This window comes from Nannobrachium achirus (assembly GCF_963921795.1).
Source record: "Nannobrachium achirus genome assembly, chromosome: 13".
In the NCBI taxonomy this organism is placed as follows: Eukaryota; Metazoa; Chordata; class Actinopteri; order Myctophiformes; family Myctophidae; genus Nannobrachium; species Nannobrachium achirus.
The window spans coordinates 24,912,351-24,922,350 of NC_137833.1; the positions used below are offsets into that span (position 1 = coordinate 24,912,351).

Below are 10,000 nucleotides of genomic sequence, written 5' to 3' on the forward strand. Positions count from 1 at the left end.
AGACAGACAGACAGACAGACAGAAGAGCAGACAAGCAGCAAGTCTGCACACCTTAAATTCATCTATTCCTACAACACACACACACACACACACACACACACACGCACGCACATGCATGCACGCACGCACACAGTGGCCGATTCACAGCCCAAGCACGTACCGTAAGCCCCGACAACAATCATACATAATCACGATTATTGGAGCTGGACGGAAAATGTAAAAGAAAAATAAACACACATGCACACAGGCACGCACACACACACACACACACACACACACACACACACACACACACACGCACGCACAGTACTGGCCAGACCTACAGTAACCAAACATGCTGTGTTAGTTCCCAGCTTTGTGAGGCATGCGAACCACGGCCGCCTCCATTTGGCTCCAACCGCCAGCAGATGAAAATACAAAACAGCTACAACTTAAAGGGAGGCCACCCCACCAACGCCAAGTGGTGATGTCATACCAGACCAGAGCGAGAGACAGAGAGAGAGAGAGAGAGAGAGAGAGAGAGAGAGAGAGAGAGAGAGAGAGAGAAAGAGAGAGAGAGAGAGAGAGAGAGAGAGAGAGAGAGAGAGAGAGAGGCAGAGGTAGAGAGAGAGAGTTGTAAAGTTTGACCACAGTCAAAGATCGTTATTTGCTTTGAGAAGGAAAGAACAAAACATTGATGACCGACTCCTTGCTAAGCCAAGGTTTGCTACATAGCTTAGCAAACGGAAACAAACAAACACGAATAAGCAATGGTACTACTACAGTATACAAATTAAAAAAGGGGAAACGAATATTTTGTCGTTGTCGGGTGAAAACCTTGTCCAAAAGAGCTCGATTTGCATTTTCCATTTTAAAAATGATTTAAACTAGTGAAAACAGCCGATCTACAAGCACGCAGCTTTGTGTGCTTGTAGATCTGCTTTTTTCACTACTTTTTTGCGACGGCCTTGTGTACGATGAAGCAGGGCTTTACTTTGCGAAAGAACGTACACGTTTGAAACTTGGAGATACGAGGTTTCCACCCGACAACGACGATTTGCAATGAAAAAGCCAACAGTGAGAGACAGACAGAAACGCACAGCACCATCAGATAGCAGTACATTCTCTACTCTGAGCACTGAACAAACCAAAACATTAATAATAAATAACAGGCGAGTCAAAACGGTTAAACCCAGCAAAAAGCTTCCAAAATGTTGAACCTTGAAACCTAGCAGATAAGATTCTGAGACCTCTTTGTCTGCTGCATCCAAGAGGCTCTCACCGGTCAATTTTTAAGAGCGTGGGCCGTGCATGAACCTACTAGGGATGGGACGATGTGTACATTTCATATCACGATTATTGTGTCAAAAGAAATCGCGATCTACGATATTTTTGCGACAATCTAAATCCATTATCCTGGGGCGGAACAGCTGCCAAAAAATAGCCAATCTACAAGCTCACAACGCGTCGCGACATTTGATAGAGTGAAAAAAGACTGTATCAAGTACGTATATTACAAGTACCTTTTACCAATTCTAGAGGGTTTAAGTGGTACCGGATATGCAGCTGAATTGATCCCAGTGCATGACGGAGGACGACATCACGATAAATTATATCTCCACGATACGATTATCGTGAGTGTTTTTTATCCCGATAAACGATAATATCGCGTATCGTCCCATCCCTATACTCACCGGTCAATGTTTAAGAGCGTGCGTGAGCCTACTGCACTGGACATGTGTGTCATACAAACGTGCAGCAGTGGGACTCTATGGCCCAGTAGTACATCATAATAGATATTGAGTGAGAGATGGGGGGGCGGGGGGGGGGGGGGGATTCAGACCAGAAGACAGCAGCTCATGGTGTCAGCTGTGCACCGGACGCTCAACAGCAAATGGCCCAGACAGCAGGATAAAGAGACACACACACACACACACACACACACACACACGCACGCACGCACACACACACACACGCACACACACGCACGCATACACACTCACACACACACACACACACACACACACACACACACACACACACACACACACACACACACACGCACGCACACACAAACGCATGCATACACACGCACACACACACTCACAGGTATATCTGTTATACACAGTCAAATGTACAACAACAGATGAACGCTCACACAGCCAGTCACACACACACACACACACACACACACACACACACACACACACACACACACACACACACACACACACACACACACACACACACACACAGAGTGAGCTGAATCAGTAAATATCCAGTAGTAAGGCGTGCTATAAACACATACATAAACACACATGCTATGCTCATGCACTGTACTGTAATGTACACACCATGCACGCGCACGCGCACACACACACATGCACACACACACACACACACACACACACACGCACGCACGCACACACACGCGTGGCCCCATGCAGAGAGGTGCTGTACTCTTGAAACTGAAACAGATGTTGCCTCTTATCTCTCAGTGGCTCTGAAAAGCAACATTAGTGCCGAGGACAGGAGAGTAAAGAGACTTCAAAAAACACAGGCAAATGGAATCTTAATGCCTTATCACACAGCCAGCTACAGCAAACACACACACACACACACACACACACACACACACACACACACACACACACACACACACACACTACCTCGTCTGATGCTCGCATGAGACTATCTCCCAGCTTTTTGCTTTTTTTATTGAATGAAAACAGATACGGTGGGGGCAATGTGGCGCGCACATCGCGCTTTTAGGGATATGTGACGAAATGAGTGATAGAAACCCTGCACAGAGCGAGAGGAGCTAGGGGGGAGGTGGGGGGGGGGGGAGAGGCAGAGAGAGATAGAGAGAGAGAGAGAGAGAGAGAGAGAGAGAGAGAGAGAGAGAGAGAGAGAGAGAGAGAGAGAGAGAACAACTGTTTTCAATTGGGATCCCTGCGCTGGTTTTTCTGAGAAAGTTTTTCTGGAGCCGAGTTTTGTATTGTGCAAAAAGCACACACATTAATTCACAAGACGGGTGCGGACCTTTTTAGACAAAATGTAGACTAAAATATGTATAAGCTTTTACACACAGTAGAATCTACTTTTATCTACTACATTTATCTATTTGTAACTCTGATACTGTGCAAATGTAACCAAATGGACACTTTATACAGGTTATCATTTTGTTACACGTTTGTACACCTTGAGAATGAATTGACCACAGATCAGTGTATATACACTGCATACATCATCACTGTCGGGCAGAAAACTTGTATCTCCAGGTTTAAAATGTGTACGTTTTTTCGTAAAGTAAAGCCCTGCTTCATCATACAAGACTGTCGCACAAAAAAGTGAAAATAGCCGATCTACAAGTACACAGATTGCTATTTTCACTAGTTTTAAATCGGCTATAAATAATTTATAAAACGATAAATACAAAATGAACGGTTTTGGAAATGAAAGGTTTCCACCCGACAACAACGACGCACTGCATATACTGTATACTGCACAGTATGTACTGTATATGACCAAATCTGATACATTTGGTGTCCATTACAGCCCTTTTGATGTCTCTACGCTATGAAATTATAATCCAGTGCTTACTGGGCTGTATAATCACCGCTTTCCACATTACGTCTGTGGAGGCTTTGCACCAAAGACTGAAGTTTCCTCCGCAACGGTGCGACACGCAGAGACGATGACGCCTCAGATAAACCGTCACGTCAGACTGTGGAGAGACGCTTCTTTAACCACCTCTTAAACAATGCTTCCCAGCCGGACAATAAGCAGTAGACACACACTGAAAATGAAAACGCTGGCCCACAAGCGAATAACTCATAACTTAGAGAGAGAAACATCACAAGTGAGATAATGTAGACCACATGCTCGGCGCGCAAATGGTTAACGCTGTTATTTATTTTTTTGTTTTTCTTTGTTTTGTTTTTTTGCAAGACAGTACCCCGCAAAAAAAAAGGGACAATGTATTTTTATGTAAAAGAATTTAACAGCAGTTTTTTTTAAATGAGCAGAACTTGTTTATTTTAGGCTCTGGTAGGAAGAGTACCCTGACACCCTGGGGACCTGGAATGCAGAGGATAGAAAAATGTGCTTTTTCCTTTCTTTTTTTCTCCACTTTCTCCCTTTATTCTGTAACAAATTCAACTTGAAGAATATAATTAGAACGTGTGTGTGTGTGTGTGTGTGTGTGTGTGTGTGTGTGTGTGTGTGTGTGTGTGTGTGTGTGTGTGTGTGTGTGTGTAGGAGTAGCGGGGGGGGGGGGGGGGTTCGGGTGAGGACGGGGGGATGGATGGATGGATGGATGGATGAAAAACTATTGCATTAGCTGTAATTGAACAAAAGAGCGGTTCGCCTGCTGGGAGGTGGCCGCTCGGCCCCATGGGAAAGGGGGCGGGGCGGAGACAGGGCCTGGTGGCATCCCCGCGGGGACCCGGGGAGTCTATTTATACTCGCAGTCCTGCCCTCGGACTGAACGGGCCCTGCTTGCACTGATCCAACGCTGCAATTAACATACACACGTACTTACAGGGCATACATGCATGGCTGAGATCACACAACGCACACATTCTTTAGTCACATGTGCACCAGCACAAACACACAGATGCATACGCATATCGTCACTGTCGGGCAGAAACCTTGTATCTCCAAGTTTTAAATGTGTATGTTTTCCCGTAAAGTAAAGCCCTGGTTCATCACACAAGACTATTACACAAAACTAGTGAAAATAGCCGATCTACAAGCACACAACGCCTCGCATCACTAGTTTAGATCTTTTTTGAAACGATAAATACAAAACGAACGGATTTGGACATACAAGGTTTCCACCCGACAACGACGATATACATACGCTCACATAGGCACCGATACACAAGTGCATACACTTCTCGTACATGTGCATAGTACGTTTTGCCGTACACAGAACAAAGCACATGCACATCTATACATATGCGAGCATTACGCATATACAGTAACACACATTTATATACTCACACACAGTCATACACACATGTCATACATACACATGTTGGTCATATAGCCTGTGCAAACAGACGTATGCAACCGTCAAACTCCTGTTGCTAACTAAACAAACACACGCACCTTGACTACGATACACGCAGTGTCCAAAATAACACACCTTCTGCCAACGCGACAATACGCCCGCGCACACACACACCTTCGCACGCACGCACGCACTCACAAACACATGCACACACGCAAACACTATAACAAGTGAGAGGTCCACCTTCCCAATATGGGATATGTAAATTCACAGATGAACAGATGCATAAACAGAGAAAGCTAGAGGAGAGAGGGCAAAAGAGAGAGGGAAGGGTGGAGGAGGGAGAGAGAGAGAGAGAGAGAGAGAGAGAGAGAGAGAGGGAGAGAGAGAGAGAGAAGGGGAATCCTGTCCCTCTGCACACAGCAACACGCTTGATTTATTCACTGTCCCCTTAATGAGCCGCCATGGATTTACTCTCTCTCTCTCTCTCTCTCTCTCTCTCACACACACACACACGCACGCACACGCGCACGCACACACACACACGCACACACACACACACACACACACACACACACACACACACACACGCACACACACACATGCACGCACTCTCTCCTTCCCTGTGGATTTGTCTCTCCTGCCATGCTTTAACTCCCATCGCTCTCTTTTCCTCTTCCTCTATCTCTCCCAAAATATTTTTGACTGCCTACCACTCAGTCACCCAGTCTTTCTTTCTTTCTTTCTTTCTTTCTCTTTCTTTCTTCCTTCCTTCCAATAGTTTTTCTTTTCTTTTTTTTGTTCATTCTTTCACCCCCCCCCCTCCCTCTCCATTCCAGGATGTAGATTAATTCAATGCTTAATTGTTCAGTAAATTCAATTTTCCACATTCTATTCTGTGTGGCTTTAGCTAAAGTTCTTAAATCTGCCGCGCCGTGCCCAGGGAGCCTCTGCATGTGAGCCCTGCATACCTTCTCTCTCTCTCTCTCTCTCTCTCTCTCTCTTTCATCACTCTCTTTTTTTTCTTCCCTTCGCCACCCTAATTCGCCATGAAAAGATTTTCCTTGCTGGAAATTCTGATTCCACTATGATCGGTGAGGCATTCCAATTGAGTGCATTCTCATTGTGCCGCGTCTTAGATGCAAGAGAAGGGGGAGGAGGAGGAGGGGGACTTTGCCTTTGCTCTCTCTCCCTCTCTCTCTCTCTCTCTCTCTCTCTCTCTCTCTCTCTCTCTTTCTCTCTCTCTCTCTCTCTGCCAAGGCCCATATCGTACGAGCGCTCATGCAAGAAATGTTGCCTTGCCAATTCATTTGCCATAATAAAGAAAATGGTTAAGGTTGTCGTATTTTGGCGACCCGTTCCGTCTCTGGAATATCTTTTGAAATGTTATGGATATTTACTTTTTGCTCTGTGATGCCGGCAAGTGCACGAGAATAACGTTATGCACAAACCCAGGCCTAGAGCACAGACACAAATATCTAAATAACCCCACCGTTGCACACAAGCTTGCACGTGCATGTGAGCACTCATGCGCGCGCATGGACACAACCACACTTTTCGACTGCGATACATCTGAATCAAAGATGACAGCATGGTGGTTGCGAGGCGTTGTGAGCATGTAGATCTGCTATTTTCACAATTTCTGTCTCTAATATTATGGTATTATGGCCAATGAGGTATTAAAAGGGTCTTAAAAGTCCTTAAATTGTCACTTGTCACAGAAATGTGCAGATACCCTCTATACACTTAAACTTTATGTTGGTTTGTTTACTGTTGAGTGAGAAAACAATGTTTCACTTTAAGTTAATCATCTGGGGACCCCCAAAATAATTTGGGGACCCGACACACAGTTTGAGAACCACTGGTATAGAAAAGAATGCTTTACAAAATCCATTTCGTCCAAGTTTCAGTCTTGAGTGCAACTAGTCTTGAGTGCAACTAGTCTTCGAGCCGTATGTGTCACTTCCAACCATGAGCTAGGCTGGCCTGCAGCAACTCTGGCCCTCACTCTCTGAACACTCCCTCACTCACACCTGAACACTATCAGAGTGAGCTAATAGGGAGGAGGGCTTGTTGTGAGCCCTTGTTTATTTTGCCTTTTTTACACCGCATCAAGATAACGCTGGGATCTGCTTTGCAGATAACCGGCCGAGCAAGTGCTCGACCAGAACGCCTCCCCTTTCTGTTCCTCTCCCTCTCCCTCCTCCCTCCTCCGCTCACTGCGATATTAGCGCTCCTAAAATGAAAAGAGGGGTGATAATGGTATGCACAGCGCAAAAAAAAGAGAGAGAGAGAAAGAGGCAAAAGACTCCCCCTCCCCCTTTCTGTTCTGCGTCGGCCCCCCTTCTCCTTTTCTTCCCCAACTCTTCACAATAGACGAGGAGAAATAACCTTTTAATTGCTGAAGGGGGTGAGAGAGAGAGAGAGAAAACTGGATTGGGTCTCTTGAGCAAGTAAAGTATGCTATGTTGAATAGCCTTCAGGTACTCTCCAGTCGGCTTTTTAAAACTGGTAGGTTAACCTCATCGAGACAACCAAGATAATTACATGTTTGAGATAATTACCAGAGCTTTGAAAGTCCATTTAAATGACACACTCTGGCAAAGTGACAAACTGATTCTCATCTCTCTCTCTCTCTCTCTCTCTCTCTCTCTCTCTCTCTCTCTCTCTCTTCCACTTCCACTTCCAGGCAGCTACAGATCCCTTGTTTACTCTCCGTAAGCTGAAATCCAAACAAAAACATTAAGTCAAGCACTCTCCCTGTTCCAGGCTATCAAACCCCAGACAAAGCGCATTTTCCTTCCTTTTCGGGCAGTGAATGAAAAAAGTGGGACGTAATTTCATAATGATATGTTTTGCTGCGGTTTCTGTTAGCCTAGCCACCTAGCCACCCCGCTAGCTTAACTCATCCGCGGCACGCAGCCCACTGCGTCTGAGGATGTTCTTGGTGGATCCCTTGGAGACGGGCTGTTTGTGACAGTGCCATTGTCGGAGGCTCATAGGGGGTTAAGAGGGAAAGGAACTTTCCATTAGCTAAGTACACATGTGTTAAGCCAGGTTATTGTTTACTTAGCCAAAGAAACCACAAGCGGGCCTCGGGGACAGACATGGCCGCCTAGCGCAAGTAACACGAAACGCAAGCAAAGGACTTCTCGTGTGCAAGTGGGGTCTTGTAGCCATCACAACAGTGTATCTGTGACACAGTGTGGTTACACTACGAATAGCTTTTCTTTTACCATTGTACAAGTTCAGATCCATATGAGTATTATTCATGTATGAATGCTGTATGAATCAGATAAAAATAAAAGAATGCAATGTTAGCACCAACACTTTCTTGATGCACCAGCAAACACATTAATATCTCCAAAGAAGGAAAATATATACGTCTAAGTACACCAGGACACTGTTACGACTTTGAAGTCCCTCTGGCCTTGATTTGCTTAATCAGAATCACCCCTACTTGCTATTCCACCACAATAATGAAGAGACTAAGAAAAACATAAGTCACGTGGTCAGTCCTTTGTATCACTTGTTGAATCCCAAACAGCCGCCCCGCATTCACTCCCCGGAGGAGAAAAAAAAAGGGTATTTAGGGGAGTGCTGGGTGGTGGTGGGTAGTGGAAGGAGGAGGGGGGTGGGGGTCAAACCTCTCCCCTATACAACTACAAAGGCAGCCATTACCAACAATCACCACGATGACTCAAAAGTTTGTATTAAGAACAGCGGTGTGCCACTGTAGGGAGAAAAGGAGGACAGAAAGGGAGAGGGGGAGAGAGAGAGTAGGAGACAAACTGAGAGGGAGAAAGAGTGTGCCTGGTACGTCGGCTGAAACTCGATCCATACTTCCAACTAGAAGCGGATAGATTAGCGATAGCAGCGTACTGATTAGGAAAATAGCGGCTGACCCAGGCGGCCAGGGTTTCCATTGAGTCACGCGGGGGGGTAGGGGAGCAGGGGTCACTCTTTTGACCGCCAGAGTTACCTAAACCAACACTGTTGGGTCTCACTGACCTGGAAACCGAGGCTTGTATGGCCAAACAGTGCCAATTGTTGGGGAGAAAAGATACCGCGATAGCAGCTATCAAGAGTAAATTCTTATGCGGTGACCACAACAACCATGCTCACACAGAAAAGGGTTTGTTTTGGAAAGGGATCCGAGGCGAACGAAGGCGAAACAAACTTTGCATACTGTTTGAGACAAGAATTTTGCCAACATAACCTAAGATCTCAGCACAGATTACAAATTAAATTTTCATTTAAACTCATGGCACTTTAGGAGTAAAGATTTGGAGGATATGATCGAGCATGCACTGCTCTGCACATTGTGTTCCATTGAGGAGGGGATACTACCCTGCCATGAAAAAAAGAAAAAAAAAAGCCAGCAAAATCAGCAAAACACAATCAACCTCTGAGTACATATCGTCGTTGTCAGGTGGAAACCTTGTATCTCCAAGTTTTAAATTTGTATGTTCTTTTGCAAAGTAAAGCTTTGATGAAATGATGAAAATGCTTGATGAAAGATGAAATGCTTCATCATACAAGGCCGTCGCACAAAAGTATAGTGAAAACAGCCGATCTACAAGCACACAACGCCTCACGGCGCGAGGCGTTGTGAGCTTGTAGATCGGCTGTTTTCACTAGTTTAAATCATTTTTAAAATGATAAATGCAAAACGGACGGTTTTGGACATACAAGGTTTTCACCCAACAACGACGACATAACCATTGAAGACCCTCTCACGTTCACAGTCAGGAGGAGACTTTATGAAAAGGAAACAACAAAAAAAAGAGAGATTCAATTATTCCCAGACCCACTCCAGACGGCACGTCCCAATCAAGTAGAGGAGCTCTTGTGGACTTGGAGTGAGTCCTCAGCACTATTTAGCACCAGTACCCTGCTCTACAGCACTCCACAGAGCCCAAGCTCTCCCAGTTCATTAGCAAATTGCTGTGCCCCTCCCACAGCTCTCTCTGCGCAATTAAAGACAACTGTGCAAACGATGCA

At 45.3% G+C, this 10,000-nt stretch overlaps 1 protein-coding gene across 1 annotated transcript in view; it reads right to left on the bottom strand.

Moving 5' to 3' along the window:
• Window positions 1-10,000, bottom strand: part of meis1b (Meis homeobox 1 b) — a 148,915-nt gene that overhangs the window by 128,134 nt on the left and 10,781 nt on the right. The window lies entirely within an intron of this gene.